General features: G+C 39.1%; 1 long non-coding RNA gene across 1 annotated transcript; it reads right to left on the reverse strand.

Annotated features, from left to right (window-relative positions):
* Positions 1–986: 986 nt before the first annotated feature.
* LOC132615859 (uncharacterized) lies at positions 987–7,842 on the reverse strand. Its single transcript, XR_009572876.1, has 2 exons — positions 7,165–7,842; positions 987–1,587 (listed from the first exon to the last, which is right to left on the reverse strand). It is a non-coding gene; the product is annotated as an uncharacterized LOC132615859 (long non-coding RNA).
* Positions 7,843–17,038: the final 9,196 nt, after the last annotated feature.

Below are 17,038 nucleotides of genomic sequence, written 5' to 3' on the forward strand. Positions count from 1 at the left end.
TGTGATTAATGTACTTATTTGTTGAAAAGTGTTTAGTTTTCCGCAAAAATGTCATTCATTTCATTTATATCATAACTTTAGGAAAAGATTCGACAAAAAATCCCCTTATAAAAAGGGCTTTTAATTCAGAAAATCCGCATAAGTGTTCAACTCACTTTGTAGCCGGACTAGGACACACTCCGAAATTTACGAGTAGAATCACTGCTATTCTAGTTCTAATAAAATTGCGTTTAGTACCTACGAATTTTTATACGTATATATATGTAAAAATATGGAGTATATCTCCTTACATATATAAGAAAAAATATAAGTTTTATTTGTTCAAGTCCAAATTTTGTTAAAGCTCAAGTGGGCCAAGTCATATACTAAATCCAGATCCATCATGCCTCAAATTCAGTCCAATAGGTTTTGTCTTTCCGTCTAAATCAAGTTCTTGGCTTCCAAGCCCAAAATATACATATTCTTCATTTTGTAGTCCTCAGGATTTTGGGTTTTTGACCCAATAATCTCAAAATCCTTTAAGTCCAAAGAAGTCTGTTTCCAGTTTATGCAAAAGCCAAGTCCTTAACTTCCAATTCCTCAGATTTTCCTAAAAACTGTTTGAAGTGTTTTCTGTTCAAAATAGGTCTGCTATCCAACAATATTTGAGCTAACTCTTCATTTTTTTCTTCCCTCAAAATCCCAGTTTTTGATTCAATAACAATCCAGTTTCAACGATGGGTCTGAAGCCCAAAACGATTTGAATATTTATTATTTTCACGACCGAATCCTCAAAAGGGCGGAAGGCCCAAATCATTTACCACTTTAACCAGTTTGAAATCGTTTTATCCCTTAATCAAAATGTCGAACCAGTGATACTTAGCCAAAATTGGGTTAAGTCCTAATTTTTATGTAAAGTTCAAATCGCTTAAATTTTGAAGGAAAAAAAAGAGTTTAGGCGACATTCCTAATAATACTAATATCTCCCTAAGTTCTAAACACATATATGAGGGTTCTAATAATTCACAAGCGTGTTTTCCAAAATATAATTTTCCACAAAAATGAATATAAAGGAAGAGTTTAGGCTGGTGGGCCTACCTAAGCCCACCAGTTAGCATTTTTAACCCATAGCTGGGCCTTCACCATTTTCTATCATGGTTGGGTCTTTAAATGCTAATATTTGCTTCCCTTTCATTTTTTTTATAACAGAGTCGATTGATGAAGAGAGTTGGGCCTCCAGCCCAACAGATATAGTGGCCCATGTGAGTTTCACATACAGCAGCAAAAGGATAAGATTAGTATGTGTTTAAGGATTTGAAGCCTAAATAATTTGCACACATAGACTAAGTTGGCACATAGTGTAACAACAAACACTTGGAGAATTTATTCAAGCCCAAAAACAAACATCAAGTAGACATAGCAGCCTGTCTGGATTGAAGCACACCAAACACACCAAGCAAAAGGATAAGATTAGTATGTGTTTAAGGATTTGAAGCCTAAATAATTTGCACACATAGACTAAGTTGGCACATAGTGTAGCAACAAACACTTGGAGAATTTATTCAAGCCCAAAAACAAACATCAAGTAGACATAGCAGCCTGTCTGGACTGAAGCACACCAAACAGAGGCCTGACAAAGAGAAAGAAGAAGGAGGCCCAGAATGTAATAAGACTAATGTAGTGGCAGTCCATACTAAGAATTAACACTTTATGCATATATCAAATATCAATTCATATACATTGGGAGGTAAACGAGATTGAGTAAGACCCATACACACAGCATAATCACCCAATATACCACACACAATCAGTCAGGAAAAGTCAGATTTCAAAGAGAAGTATACTTAAGGCTGTTCTTGCTTCATAATTTCCAATTAAGTGTAGTAACAACAGGTTCAGACAAAGAACAATATACTATAAAGGTTTTATAAATTGAATGTCAACCCGCGTATTCTGATTCACTTTACCCCCGCTAGGTATAGGGAGGGAGTCTTCTACAAGTCGCATTACTGGTCGATAACCGGATTTTGGAAGCACCCCCACCGACCCAGTGACACACCAACCACGCCCCTTCTCTTTCTCCGATCATAAAGCCTCCCTACGCAATTGGGGGTTCTCGCTCATCTCTTGGGGGTCCATCTCATCTGAAAACTGCGAGGAGAGGACTTCCAGGGCTCGATCTACGGCAGTTGGGAAGCTAGACATCAAGTAAGTGGTTTGATGAGGATAACTAAGCTGACACGCCGGAGATGAACAGTCACTCACTTTTGACAGCTTTTCAAATTCTGCGATACATCAAAACGGCAAGATACAGACTTTAGAGCGTCAAGTCATGCAAGAAATATCCTAAGCAATAAAGATCTTCCTATTGATACTAGCACTAGTGGGAAAGCTGTCCTTATCTTCTCCTCCAACCGGTACCTCCTCCCGACATGAAGGAAGGCCATACGCCCGTTAGGCTCCTCGCGGAGTATAGCTCACATCCAAACATCTGATTGCGGAACGGGGTTTCTTCTATCTTTTTTTCCGGGCCTCGCGCCACTTCAAAAGTCAAAAGGGAATGCACGCATTAATAATCTATGATGATCTTAGCAATTCTTTGAGCGGGGATGCGATTCGCCAACCCCGACTTATTTCCAGAATGTGAGTTCGACCGCGGGTGCGAGAGGAAGGGATGCTGCTATTGATGGACCGGTGCTACCTCTGGATCTAGCTTTGCCGGAAAGAAGCTATTCGACGCATCTTAGAGGACTCTAGAGAGTCCTAGGAAGATGCCTAGGTCAGCCAAAGGGGCTGAGATGCTAGCATTGAATGAAGACCAGTATGGGAAAGAGTAGAAGAATGGGACCTATTATGGGAGGGACGAAGTGGTATGAAGTTGCTTGAACCTAGCGCTCGGGAGGTTGTGCTCGACCGAAGTCCCAGAGGTGGAAGCGGTTCCTGACAGGCTAACCTGAGCTTACCGAGGGCCTTACCGCCCCCTTCAGAAAGAAAGACATAATAGCATAATGTTTTTCCTAGTAAAGTAAATAGATTCCTTTTTTTGGCGACTAATCCGATCCGGCGATTTCGACCGGGGATTTAAAGAGTCAAAACTCTGAAACATATATCAACAATTTGATGTATCGTTAGGTTGTGCCGAGTCAAATCTGCTCCCTTTTTTTTCCCAACCTCCGCTCTCCGGCGCTCCACTGAACAACAGTTCGATTCTTCCTGAATAGCCTGGATTCTCCCGTCGAGAGTCACTTTTGATTTTGTGTTTTTCACCTTTTCGCTAAACCAGAACGAAAGCATCAGTTGTAATATGTTTTGTAGTTTTAGCATAAGTAGTCAACATTTTCCCTCTTCCACACATTACCAATGAATGGTACAGCCATCTTGAATAAAGCGTTGATAGCTTTGTAGAGGAGAAAAACTATTTGAAATAATAGCTGTGGCACTCACTTTCTTCCATAGAGAAGGAACTTATCCAGCCCAACGGATCCATTGTTTATGCGGCAGTGCAATGCAGCTGAAAAAGGGAAGCCACCTTTTTCTAAAAAGGATTGTAGTAATTCCGGCCCGCCAGTCATTATTATTATGAACTCAACTAAAAGGACCCAAAATTTCATAAACCCTTTCTTTCATTTATCAATAGGGACGCTATTGCTATCGATACCATACTAAACCAAAAGCAACTGAACTCAAGGGATAGCTTTCTATAGCAGAGATCTAGCAACGCCAAAATACCTGGACCTCGGGTTAGAAGGCGTGAAGGCAGTTCGACAAAGGCAGAAAGAGTCTCCGTCCTGAACACAGAAGGAAGTGAACACGAAGCTGAGGAAAGAAGTAGCTCGCCTAAAAAGAGAGGAACGAAGCTTCCGCAACCCAATAAGTTGGCAAAGCCACCTCCATTCAACAAAGAAATTTCACACAAGTGGGACGAGATAGCCATGGACTTTGTCTCTGGATTGCCGAAGACTGCGAGGCAACATGCGCTACATCCCTTTCAATTGGTCTACAACAGTGCTTCCCGCCCGAAAGAACCGCTCACTAGCTAGCCTTCCATGATTCTTATATCCAGAGGTGTGCCACATGGGTACTTTCCAGATCTCGAGGGCATCGGATTCAATAGCAAGGGTTATTCAACTAACACCGGATTTTGTAGCAGAGGAGAGCAGGAAAGAGACAACAGCGGTTATTCTAATTAAATGTCAACCCGCGGATATATATTCGATGTCGCATATCCGCTGTTACATAGTTATATTCCTGGGATACGTTGCGGCAAGGAATAGGAAGGTGCAAAAATGATTGCCGCAAATTCTTGCAGGTTGTTTCTGATGATGAAAAGAGCTTTTATCTTATGTGAAATTTATGAAAACCGGCCCTCTTACCACAGGTCGCCATTCCATAATCGAAACACTCGACGCAGATAGCTCCGGTTTTTAAGGGGGCCAGCTTACGGGCCAGGCCAACCTACAGTTATCCTTAAACTTCCGTGCTTGGGGGAGAAGAAGCGTTTTTCAAAAAAGCTCTCGTAATCGATCGCTCATATGTCCATTTCCTTTTAGATCTACGGGCCGGCCGGCCCCGGCCGTTTACATGAGCGTGCGGGGCTTTGCATCTGACATTCGTTGGGCTTCTCTCTTCGGGAGCTTGTGCCCCGGCCTTTTTGTGCAATAAAAACGTTCGGAGTGCCGGTTCTGTTTCAGAAGAAGCATGTTTCAGGTGCTCCTGAGTCAAGAGATTCTTCTCCCTAAGTAGCATCCACCTTCTCGGAATCCCATTTCAGAAAGTCAGGTCGAAGGCAAATGGATTCTAAGTGGGGATGCTCCCTCTAGCATGAGTGAGAAAACTACAGAGATCCTCTAAAAGCCGACTTAGTTTGCGCAGTTGAGTGGAGCTTGTTGAATACCTCTCCGTAACCGCAGCTATTGAGTCTTCTGTGGGAATAAGCGCCGCAGAATACCAAACAGGTTTCAGGATACACATAAAATACACAGGTCCATTTAAGTAAGACAAACAGGGTCATTTCAACCATATAAGTGTGCATCAAACAGGAAGAGTATACAAACAAGTTTTGTCAGCATATTCATCAGTTCAAAACTAAAACATCCTAAACTGGATTTTTGTTCATTTAGGTCCAAAATTCTTTTAAGAGGGTCTTTTAGGTTATCTTGGAAGGTTCCATGAGGCATGGAATTCAATGAGGGAACCCCAGCAACCTTTGATTAGGAACTCAGACTGAGTTAGCTTGAAACTCCAAGTGCTCATACCTTTCCTTAGGTCCTAGGTAAGTCACACTCATTTGCATCCATCCTTAAGTCACATCCTCCTATCATCCATGTCATATACAATTTGTGGTAGTGTCTAAATCTGTTCTCTTAGTCCACATATATGCACATACAGTCAGATAGAATACAGGGTCTTATTATCACAAATATAGAAGATTATGTCTATCATATCTTTTACATAAATCAAAGAAGGAATAATATTGTATCAATCCAACCTACACAATATCCCTACAGGTACAAACAAGATTAGGCTTACCAAGGAGTGATCACATAGTATACAGTTAGCATGCTTGTCAATATAAGACCTTGAATAGACCTCATACACTACCCAATAGGTTCACAAATGCCACAGATCTGTACTTAAACAATTCATGTTCATAGGCATCACACTACGATTTAGAGCAACATACAGAATGACATTTAGGTTGATTTCAAATTATCTGGGATCTGAAAACACAAAATATGCAGAGTCTTGTTTCTAATTTTAACATGCTTCTCAACATGATCAATTTATCAAGATCCCCAAGTAGTTTCAAATAAAAACAAAAAGGAAAGACTCAGCTCTTTCAATCAAATAGATCTCCCAACAAAGGAACAGACACTGCCTTAACGACATAGTAACTTCCCAGCTTATTTAAACAGACACTGTTGCATTTGTACACATTATTCCCTAAATAGGCTTTACTACCGATCATTAAACATACAACAACCATTATATTAAGACTTTGGTCATTATAGACAGAATGTAGCAAGCAAACAATAGACAAATGCAACCTTCATGTTATTTCTCAATAGGATAAAACTAGATTTATAGTCAAATGGCATAAATATGCAATCATTCAAAGTTATCATAAAATGGGCTAAACAGGGACTTTAACAAGCACAGAATCATTGAGACACATCTCCATATATCAAATCTTGGCGAGGCTATTCCTAATTAAACATACCCTATAAGAACAAGATGGTAATATTACTTTAGACATGCTTCAGACTCATCAAATATGACCTAGAGACTATCCCTCCACTTATACATTTTTAGCATAACAACTCATGTAGACTAACAAGGAGGTATTATAAATTGAATATAAACTTGTCATACTTTCAAAGCAAGACACACACGAACCATATATGGTCATAGCAACATGATTTTAGATCATGATAGACATAGCCAAAATTTAACCAATGTTTTAAACAGTAAATGTGTTCATTAGTAGACTAAACACATAGTTATGGGTTAACACCAACAGGGATACTTAATCAAACATGTAAACAAGCTAAAGTACTAATTCATATTAAACACTCAATAAACACCACGATCAATATAATAGATAGGGCTAGAGCTAGCATTTAACTCAACTCAAGACAAATAACAAGGTTCTTCTCACTAATCAATATATAAATAAAAAGTTAACACAGGTGAGTATACTGAATTAGACAGATTAAGCCAAAAAAACCCATGTTTATCAAATTAAACACACTTAACTGCAAAATTTAATCTACAAAAGTATGGTTAATTAAACTAATCAGCATCTAAAACATGCTTAACTAAACAGGAAGAGAAAGACTACTCAACATTCAAAATAAACATATCAAAAACATAATAACCAGCTTTAGTAGGGGCAGGTTAAGCTAAGCTATTGTGTGAAACATATTTGACTAGGACAGACTAGACTAAATTAGCATACAACTAAGCCAAAATTAACATACCAGAATACTTTAACTATATAAATTAAACTGAACTAGACAAGCATATCAAATCAATATAAACTGATACTTAACTACACAAGCCTAAATTATAGCAAAGATACTTAACAACATCTCAACAAGCTACTAAACAAGAAATATTATCTAACACGTAAGCTAACCAACAAACAAATTAACACCTAAAAATGTAGAAAACAAAGGGAAATACCTCTTTTGTGTGCAGCCGTGAAGAGATTTGAACTTGGACACCTCGATTTGTTCCCCAAATGCTCAAAGACACACAAAACCCACACAAGAATAGAAAAAAAAAGATTAAAATTTTTAACTTAACTCGAACTGTTAAAGTTTTAAAACAAAGATGCCAAAAATTAAGTATTTCGATTTTGTATGAATATGCAACTGTTATTCTGTGTCTGTAAAATGTAAATTTGGGGGTTCTATTTATAGAACCCTAAAATTTCAAATAGAACCCCAAAATTTACAAACCCTAGACTCAAACCGATGTGGGACAAACCCAAAATTTTGAGAATCAAGCCTCATTTTGAGCATTAACGGTCAAGATTCGAGTAAATCAATAGGTAAAGGGTCAGATTTAAATGAAGTGGAGTCAATCCCCTTGGTTCCTCACAAACCAATGAAAATCAAGAGTTCAAAATAACAAACAACCAAAAACAATTAAGGAATTGCAGAGTATTGCCGTTGAAATTGTAAAAAGATGAAGGAAATGGAGAAATAATACCATGTTTGGGCAGTGTTATGTGAAAACGAGTTGAAACATTTGATGCCTTCGTCGTTCTGGCCATGTCAAGCCTGGGAAAGCTCTTTTAGCCTGAAACTTTTCCATAAATGGCAGTGGTAACAAGGAGAGAGAGAGACAGCGTTTTGGGTGTTTTAGGAGTAAGGGGAGAGGGAGGCATAAGGGGATGTTTGGCGTGAATAAGGAGGGATATCGGGGTATTACCCCCTTAATAAATGAAGTGGGCCGGTTCACCCCTTAATGGGTTAGGCTTGGCCGAATTTTGAAGAAACAAAAGGGGCCTGGTTTAAGGCATATATGTATACATGATATACATGTGTGTATATGTATACTCGTGTGTATATTTGTGTATACATGTATACGGGGAGCAACATACATGTAATGTTTAACAAATGGTCAAAATTAAAGTTATGCCCATTAACTGGGCATTTCAATTTTTACCCGATAATAACCAATTGACCAATTTAAGAGCTGTTTTGCAAGAACGACCTTAGTTAAATTTAAACCATGAAATTGGCTAATTTAATTAAGATCGTAATTGACACAATCGAACAAAATAGAGACTAATGACCTTAATTGACTTACACCAATGAATTTGGCTATTTCAATTAAGACCATAATTGAGCTAAGATTAGTTATTTCAATTGTAGCCATTATTTGCCACATAGTGAACAATTTATAGAATTATCATAACTAAATACTCAATTAGTTATCATAAAATTCTAATAAATTGAATATGGAAGAATTGAGGATTGAGGAATAAAATATCCAATTCGTTTAATTAATCAAATTCCTTGAATTAAATAGAGAAAAATACTTACAAATGATAATCTAACAATTTATACAATTAAATAAATAATTGTTGTAAATTGTCTTTCCCTTAGTTGAATTTAGCAAATATATCATAATTTGTGCAATAATATGTAAATTAATTTCTACATGATTTATAATATTATAGAAATTATTTTACCAAATGAATTGGTAAATTATTATCTGAACAATTTTATAAAATCATTTTGACCTCTAAAAAAATATATATTTCACTCTGTTTAATATCCAAGGACTTTGGGTAATTAAAATAAATTATGGGAGGTCAAAAATTAGGTGTCAACAGTCGGACCCTGGTTTTTGGGTTTCCTACATATCTTAGGTTTCATGAGAATTAAGGCCACTTGTAGTTCGACTCGATTAAAACTTCTAAATGCAACTTTAAAGAAAATCTCGGATTCCCTAGTTTCAAAACTGGGAGGTGTGGTGTGATTGGTTGGACTTCTGACTGACTCTCTGATATTGAGTCCACCTACATATCCCTATTTTTTAGAATCAAGTCACTTGTAGTTCGACTCGATCGGAAAGAAAGGATATCCCTTATGAGGGAATGCCTTTGTGTGTGCCGATGTGTGTCATATCAGTTGCGGAATAAAAAGAAAAACAAATAAGCATATAAGCAAATAAATGTTGTTGTGTGGATAAACGAGGCGGAGCGATCTTCCAGATCCTGGCTGGAAAGCTTGACTCTCATGGGCACCCTATCTCAACTAGCTGCGTAAGAAAACGTTTCACGTTTGCTCTGCGTCTGTCTGAATTTGATTTGATCAGCCTGTTTCATCTGACGGCTGTAAATCTGCTTCCACCTACTAAGTAACTTTGGTTGGCTCTGATGACGAATAATGCAACCATCCGATCGGATTTACATTGTCTTTGGTCTTTGGAGCGAATACAGCGACCATCTTACCAAATTTACATCGCTTTACCTCCTGGAGTGAATACTGCGGTCATTTGACCGGATTTACATCCCTTTACTGTCTTGATTATATTCGGTAGCTTGTATGAATAGCCCTGTCGGCATGTTTGTATAAAATGGCCTTCATGGCAGTGTTTTTATGAATGGCCCTCACGGCAGTGTTTGTATGAATGGCTCTTACAGCAAATGTTTGTATGAATGACCTTCATGGCTACAGAAAAGAAAATATGCAATGGCTCTCACGGCAACAGAGAAGAAATATGCAAATGGCCCTCATGGAAAATAAGAAAATATGAATGGCTCTCACGGCAACAGAAAAGAAATATGCAAATGGCCTTCATGGCAAATAAAAAAATATGAATGGCCCTTACGGTAATAGAGAAGAAATGTGCAAATGGCCCTCATGGAAAATAAGAAAGTATGAATGGCCCTTACGACAACAAAAAAGAAATATGCAAATGGCCCTCATCGTAATTAAGAAAATATGAATGGCCCTCAAGGTAACATAAAAGAAATATGAAAATGGCCCTCATGGCAAATAAGAAAATGTGAATGGCCCTCACGGCAACAGAAAAGAAATATGCAAGTGGCCCTCATGGCAAATAAAAAATAGCGGTAGCCCTCACGGCAACAGAAAAGAAAATATGCAATGGCCCTCATGGAAAATAAGAAAATATGAATGTATGACAGATATGGCCCCTTCGGCTAAATCGTCTTTCTTTTGTCCTTTATGTCAGCCGTGACCCTCGTGGTCAAATACGCCATGTTGTTTACTATGACCCTTTTGGTCGGGGATTCTACCATTTATGGCTTTTTGTCCTTCGTGAGCCCTCATGCCTAGGTGTTCGCCCTTATGGCATTTTCATCCTTTTGTAGCCCTCGTGGCCAGATATTGACACTTATGGCATTTTAGTCCTTTTGTAGCCCTCGTGCCAGATATTCGCTCTTATGGTATTCAAATCCTTTTTAGCCTTCGTGGCCGGATATTTGCCCTTGGGGAATTCAAATTCTTTTTAAACCTCGTTGCCGAATACTTGCCCTGAAACCTGATTTTCGCAGCGGTACTGACCTTCTTTTGGCGAACCATTTCCAGCACAAGAAATAAAGTTAGAAAAAGCATTGTCCTCTGGACGTCCTGGAGACCTGCATAAAAAATGGGTTAGTTTTTTCCTATTTAAACTTGATTGATATTTTCGGCGTTGCCGCACCTTTGTCTTTTCTGGACTCGAAGCCCTTCAGCTCCGGTATTCGAAAGATGAATTTATTATGTAGAAAATTATTTTTTGTAAAAACTGAACACATAGATATATTTTTGTAAGAAAATGAATTCATTGTTTTGAAAACTGTAAGGTTAATTGTCATGACATGTGCTTTGGAACGAGGGAGATCCCATCTTCGGTGACTGGGGGTCCTACACTTCTTTGTCCGGAATTTTTGAGATTTTTCTCAAAAAACCTGCCCCAGTTTCCAGCTTGGTTTGCGAGCTCTCGTGCCGGACCTTCTAAGTCCCGCCCCAGTTTACAATATTGAATAAGTGAGAAATTTTGAGATCTTCTCAAAATTTCTACCCCAATTTGAAACTCTAGGTTGATTGACTTTGTAGCGGATTGATGACACGAATTTTTGAGATCTTCTCAAAAATTCTGCCGCAGTTAGGCGTATGGCAAACTCTGCATCCTTCGTGAAGTCCTATCTCTGAGCTCCTTTGGGGTTTCTCGGGTTTTTATTTGGTGTGACCAAGCTCAAAGTGCGCCTACATATCCTGTCACAACAGGAATTAGGTCGAACGTAGTTCAGGATAAAGTAAATGAGTTTTGGTTTCACTAGTAATGCGGCCGAGTCCCAAATGGACTGCCTACATATCCCACTGTAGGAATGTCAGGTCATTGCATAGTTCATAATACAAAGTTGTTTCATTTTTCCTATCTATTATAAAACGATTACAAGTAAAAGGAAAATACAAGAAAATAACATAATGATTACAAGAAAAAGGTACTATCACAAACTGAGAAAGTTGTCTTTATGCATAGTAGCGCTTGATTGCGTCTGAGTTGATCGGCTTTGTCCACTCTTGTCCGTCCATTTCTACTAGTACTACTGCTCCTCCGGAGAGTACTTTACGAACTACATAGGGGCCTTGCCAGTTGGGGGAAAATTTTCCTTTGTATTCGTCCTGACGCGGGAAAATTCTTTTGAGTACCATTTGGTCGATTTGAAAATGTCGAGTTTTGACTCCTCTGTTGAAGGCTCTTGCCATCCTTTATTAGTATAGTTGACCGTGACATACAACAACCATCCTCTTCTCATCGATTAAGGCCAATTGCTCATATCGAGCTCGGAACCATTCGGCATTGTCTAATTCTGCTTCATAGATGATCCTTAATAAGGTATCTCGAATTCAGCAGGTATGACCGCTTCCGTACCGTAGACCAATAAATAGGGTGTTTCCCCTATTAAAGTTCTGGCTATGGTACGATATCCTAGTAAGGCATATGAGAACTTCTCGTGCCACCCTTTGTAGTTGTCTGTCAGTTTCCACAATATCCTCTTGATATTCTTGTTGGCTGCTTCTACGACTCCATTCATCTGTGGTCGGTAAGCTGTTGAATTCCGGTCTGTGATCTTGAATTGCTCACGGCTATCATTCATTAAGTGGCTATTCAGATTTACTCCATTGTCAGTTATGATGGACTCAGGTATACCGAATCGGCATATGATATTGTATCGCACAAAGTCGGCCACTACTTTATTTGTCACTGACTTGTGTGAAGTTACTTCCACCTATTTCGTGAAGTAATCAATGGCGACTAAAATGAATCGGTGCTCATTTGAAGTGGCGGGTTCGATGGGTCCAATGACGTCCATACCCAAGCAATGAACGATCATGGTGAGCGCATAGCATTAAGTTCACTTGGTGGAACCTTGATTAAAGCGCCATGGATTTAACACTGATGGAATCTTTGCACATACTTGCAATAATCACTTTCCATTGTCATCCAATAGCATTCGGCTCAGAGGATCTTTTTGGCTAGTACGAATCCATTCATATGAGGTCCACAGGTCCAAGCAATTACTTCTTCCAGAATTTTGGTGGCTTCGCCGGCATCCATGCATCTGAGTAATCCCAAATCTGGCATTTATTTATGTCACGACCCAACTCGTGGGCTATGACGGGTACCCGGAGCTGACTACCGAGCACCACTTATCATGCTGACTACCTGGACATATATCACTCTCAACACAGCTTATCATGAATCAATCTCCAAACACCTCCCAAAACATAGATATAAGCATAGGCCCGTAAGGCTACAAAAATGATGTACAAAATACAATGAAGTGATCACATGATCTACAACCCACATATAGGTATCTACGAGCCTCTAACTGGAGTACTAGAATTGTAAGGACGGGATAGGACCCCGCCATGCCCCAATATGTACACAAAAGAATATACCAAGAAGTGGCGACTCCGGAGTAGTGGAGTGCTCCTGTAAATCTGCTGAAGAGCTCCTAGGTATCCACACCGTCTCCTTATTTACTTGTGGTCATGAACACAGCGTCCATAAAAGAAAAGGACGTCAGTACGAACAATGTACTGAGTATGTAAGGCATATATGATAACGTAATAAGGAAACATAAAAAGCATAAGAAGAAAAGGTAACTGTAACTGCTTGCCTCTTGAGGCGTCCGGGCCCACGTAAACAAACATAATCTACATTAATAGCATAAACATACATAATCTGTCTGAATTAATAGCATCATTAGCCCGCGTCCGGGCCTATGGCGTCCAAGGTAACCATCTCACGCTGCCCACTAGTGGTGCTGCCCGTGCCACATAGACACGGTGTAATCACCCATAAGCCGCTCGCCTTAGCGGTGTTGCCTGGCCGTGTAGGCGCGGTGTAATCTTACATATACATAAGTAAATGCATGCATGGGAGCTCAAATAAAAGCTATCAATCTATCGGAGTGACGTAAGGTCGGGAACCTCCGGTTATGTTATGGAATAATCATGATCATCATGTCTCACCTTGAAGGAACTAAAAAAGCAACATTCATGAAATCATAAAAATAAGAATATCGAACTCATCATAGCATCATTATCATCATCATTATCATGGAACATATCTCATCTCTATTTCATAAGGAGCTATTAAAAATCATTAACTTTCCTCTTTTAGAGTGTAAGAAGATCATGGAAATATAAAGAAGAAATCACACTATAAGGGTCATGCCTTTGAAAGAGGGGGACTAGCCACACATACCTTTATATCTCTTTAACTCTATCGTCTACTTGTTTGCCTTTCAAGCTCGCGATTCTACCTTCAAGAGAATTCGTACTAAGGTTAGACAACCGGAAATATATTTAAGCTTGAGCTAAAGCTAACGAAAAATTGGCCAGCATCTCCTTTGTTTCTACAACTTCCTCCGTATAATATAACAACTCCCAAACATCCATAACAACATTCATAATATCATAATCAATAACTTCTTCAAGTTCAACGTTATCTAATTCTTACAATTCCTTACCAAAATTATTCATGACCATAACTATGGTATTCGTTCTAATATAATACTTCTTTAACGTCATTTGTATCATTTACAACAAGATTTTTACTCATAACATATCAAGGGTCATGATTCATGTCAAACTACTACTCAAGAATACCATCATTTTCACATTTGAGCTCCATATTCTACTTTCTTCCCCAATCCAAGTCTTTCAACCATTCACTATTCTTAATAACATGAAATGATCATAAAACTCACCTTTTGATTCTGTAGGAATGGGCTTTGGATGAAAATACTTCACTTGGAGAAAACCCTAACTTCAATTCCAAGTAAATTTCTAGCTTCCATGAACCCTTGTTAGCCTCCTTGCACTTGATTCCACTAATTATTGGTGTTTGATCTTGGATTCACCTTGATTTTATGTTAATAAGATGTATGGAACCTTCTATAGGTCTTGAGATTAGTGGAGAACATGTAAAATGAAGAATATGAACTTGGGTCACGTATTTATACATAGAGAAAAAGCTGCCCCGATCATGTTATACGAACACTTATACAGTCCATATAACTTCATACGGTCCGTATAAGTGACCGTATTTTACCATTAGGGATTTTCCCTTCCTATAAAGGTTATACGGAGCCTTATACAGACCGTATAAAGTTATATGGACCGTATAAGTGGTCGTATAACTCCATTTTTCTGATGTTAATCTAGTCGTTTTGTTTGATCTCCAATCCTTATGGGACCTTCTTAACACTTGTTTAACACTTCATTAACAATCTAAATATCCTCATAACTCTTTTCCAAGGCGTTACCAATCAATCCTTAACTCGATAGTTGCAAAATTTTCCCCAAACACAACTTATACCTCATCTTCCTTTGAAGAACTTAGTCTCACTAATTCATGTCACTTCAAAATCTTCTCGTATACACTCTAAACTCGCTAGGTACCCTTCTTATAATCATAAGGGCCTCATGTTCACCATAATCTTGTGTTAGTATATTTATCGCACGACGACATGAAATTTCCAAGGTGTAACACTCCTTTCCCCCCCCCCCCCCCCCCCCCCCCGCTTTAAGAACATTTGTCCTCGAATGTAATGTTCTGGGGAATTCTACAGAAATTTCGCCGGAGTTCCCCCTATAATATAGCACTACCATTCTAGCACAACAACCCATAACAAGAATGCCTCACAGGGCTACAATACAATGGCAAGAAAATATGGCCACACACGACCAAAAACATTAAAAAGAATGCATTACATACCTTATGATAGTGGCGTCTCATCTTGAACCTCTTCTGGGGGTGGAAACAATTGCGAATATTTGGACTTCATGTCTTCTTCTGCTTCCTAAGTCATATCTTCTCGGTTATTGTTTCTCCATAAGATCTTGACCGAAGCTACCTCTTTGTTCCTACGCTTCCGTACTTTTCTGTCTAGTATGGAAACGGGTACCTCTTCATAAGCCAACCTTTCTGTAACTTGAACGTCATTTACTGGCATGATTCTAGATGGATCTCCCACACATTTGTAGAGCATCGACACATGGAAAACTGGGTGGACTGATTCAAGCTCTGGAGGTAAATCCAGTTCATAAGCTACTTAGCCCACCATACGTACAATCTTATAAGGCCCAATATACCGGGGACTGAGCTTGCCCTTCTTGCAGAATCTCATTACGCCTTTCATTGGCGACACTTTCAAGAACACCCAATTATTGATTTGGAATTCCAAGTCTCGTCGGTGGCTGTCCGCATAAGATTTTTGGCGACTTTGGGTTGTCAATAATCGGTCTCTGATAAGCTTGATCTTTTCCATCGCTTGCTGAATCAATTCTGGACCTATCAGTTGTGTCTCCCCGACCTCAAACCATCCAATTGGTGACCTGCATCTTTTTACATACAGAGCTTCATACGGGGCCATCTGGATGCTGGAATGATATCTGTTGTTATAGGCAAATTCAATAAGTGGCAAATGTTCATCCCAATTACCCCTGAAGTCTAATATGCATGCCCGCAACATATCCTCCAAGGTCTGAATAGAGCGCTCAGCTTGTCCGTCAGTCTGTGGATGGAATGCTTTGCTGAGCCTCACTTGAGTCCCCAAACCTTCTTGAAAATATTTCCCTAATTTAGCAGTAAATTGTGCTCCTCTATCAGTGATAATTGATACTGGGACACCATGAAGTCGGACTATCTCCTTAAGATATAACCTTGCATAATCTTCTGCTGAATATGTGGTTCTGACCGGAAGAAAATGAGCTGATTCCGTGAGCCTGTCAACAATCACCCATATGGATTTATACTCAACAATCACCCATATGGAGTTATACTCAACAATCACCCATATGGAGTTATACTTACGCCGAGAACGAGGCAAACCTACAATGAAATCCATGTTGATCATTTCCCATTTCCAAGTCGGAATTTCCATTGCTTGCAATAATCCTCCTGGCTTCTGATGCTCGATTTTCACTTGTTGACAGTTTGGACACTGAGCTACAAATTCTGCTATATCTTTCTTCATTCCATCCCACCAATATATTAACTTGAGATTATGGTATATCTTTGTCGCTCCTGGGTGAATAGAATAATGGGAGTGATGAGCTTTTTCCAGAATCTAACGACATAGTCCTGCCACATCTGGCACACAGAACCTGCCTCAATACCTGAGAACTCCATTTGTAGAAACCTCAAACAACGACTTCTCTTTTTGAGGAAGTGTATCTTTATAGTGACTCAACTAGGGATCTTCATATTGGCGCCTTTTCACTTCTGTGTCTAAGGATGAAACTGTTGGGTTATGAATATTAGTTCACGCATTGCTTGAATCAATTGAAGGAACTCCGAGGCTAGCTAGCTGGTCGAGCTCGCGAACTAATTCTTTCTTCGATTGAACATCACATAGGCTGCCCATAGATTTGCGGCTAAGAGCGTCGGCCACCACATTTGCTTTTTCGGGGTGATATAAAATACTCACATCATAGTCCTTCAGCAATTCTAACCATCGCCTCTAGCGTAGATTCAACTCCTTCTACTTGAAAATATATTGGAGACTCTTATGATC

This window comes from Lycium barbarum, chromosome 10 (genome assembly GCF_019175385.1).
Source record: "Lycium barbarum isolate Lr01 chromosome 10, ASM1917538v2, whole genome shotgun sequence".
NCBI lineage: Eukaryota > Viridiplantae > Streptophyta > Magnoliopsida > Solanales > Solanaceae > Lycium > Lycium barbarum.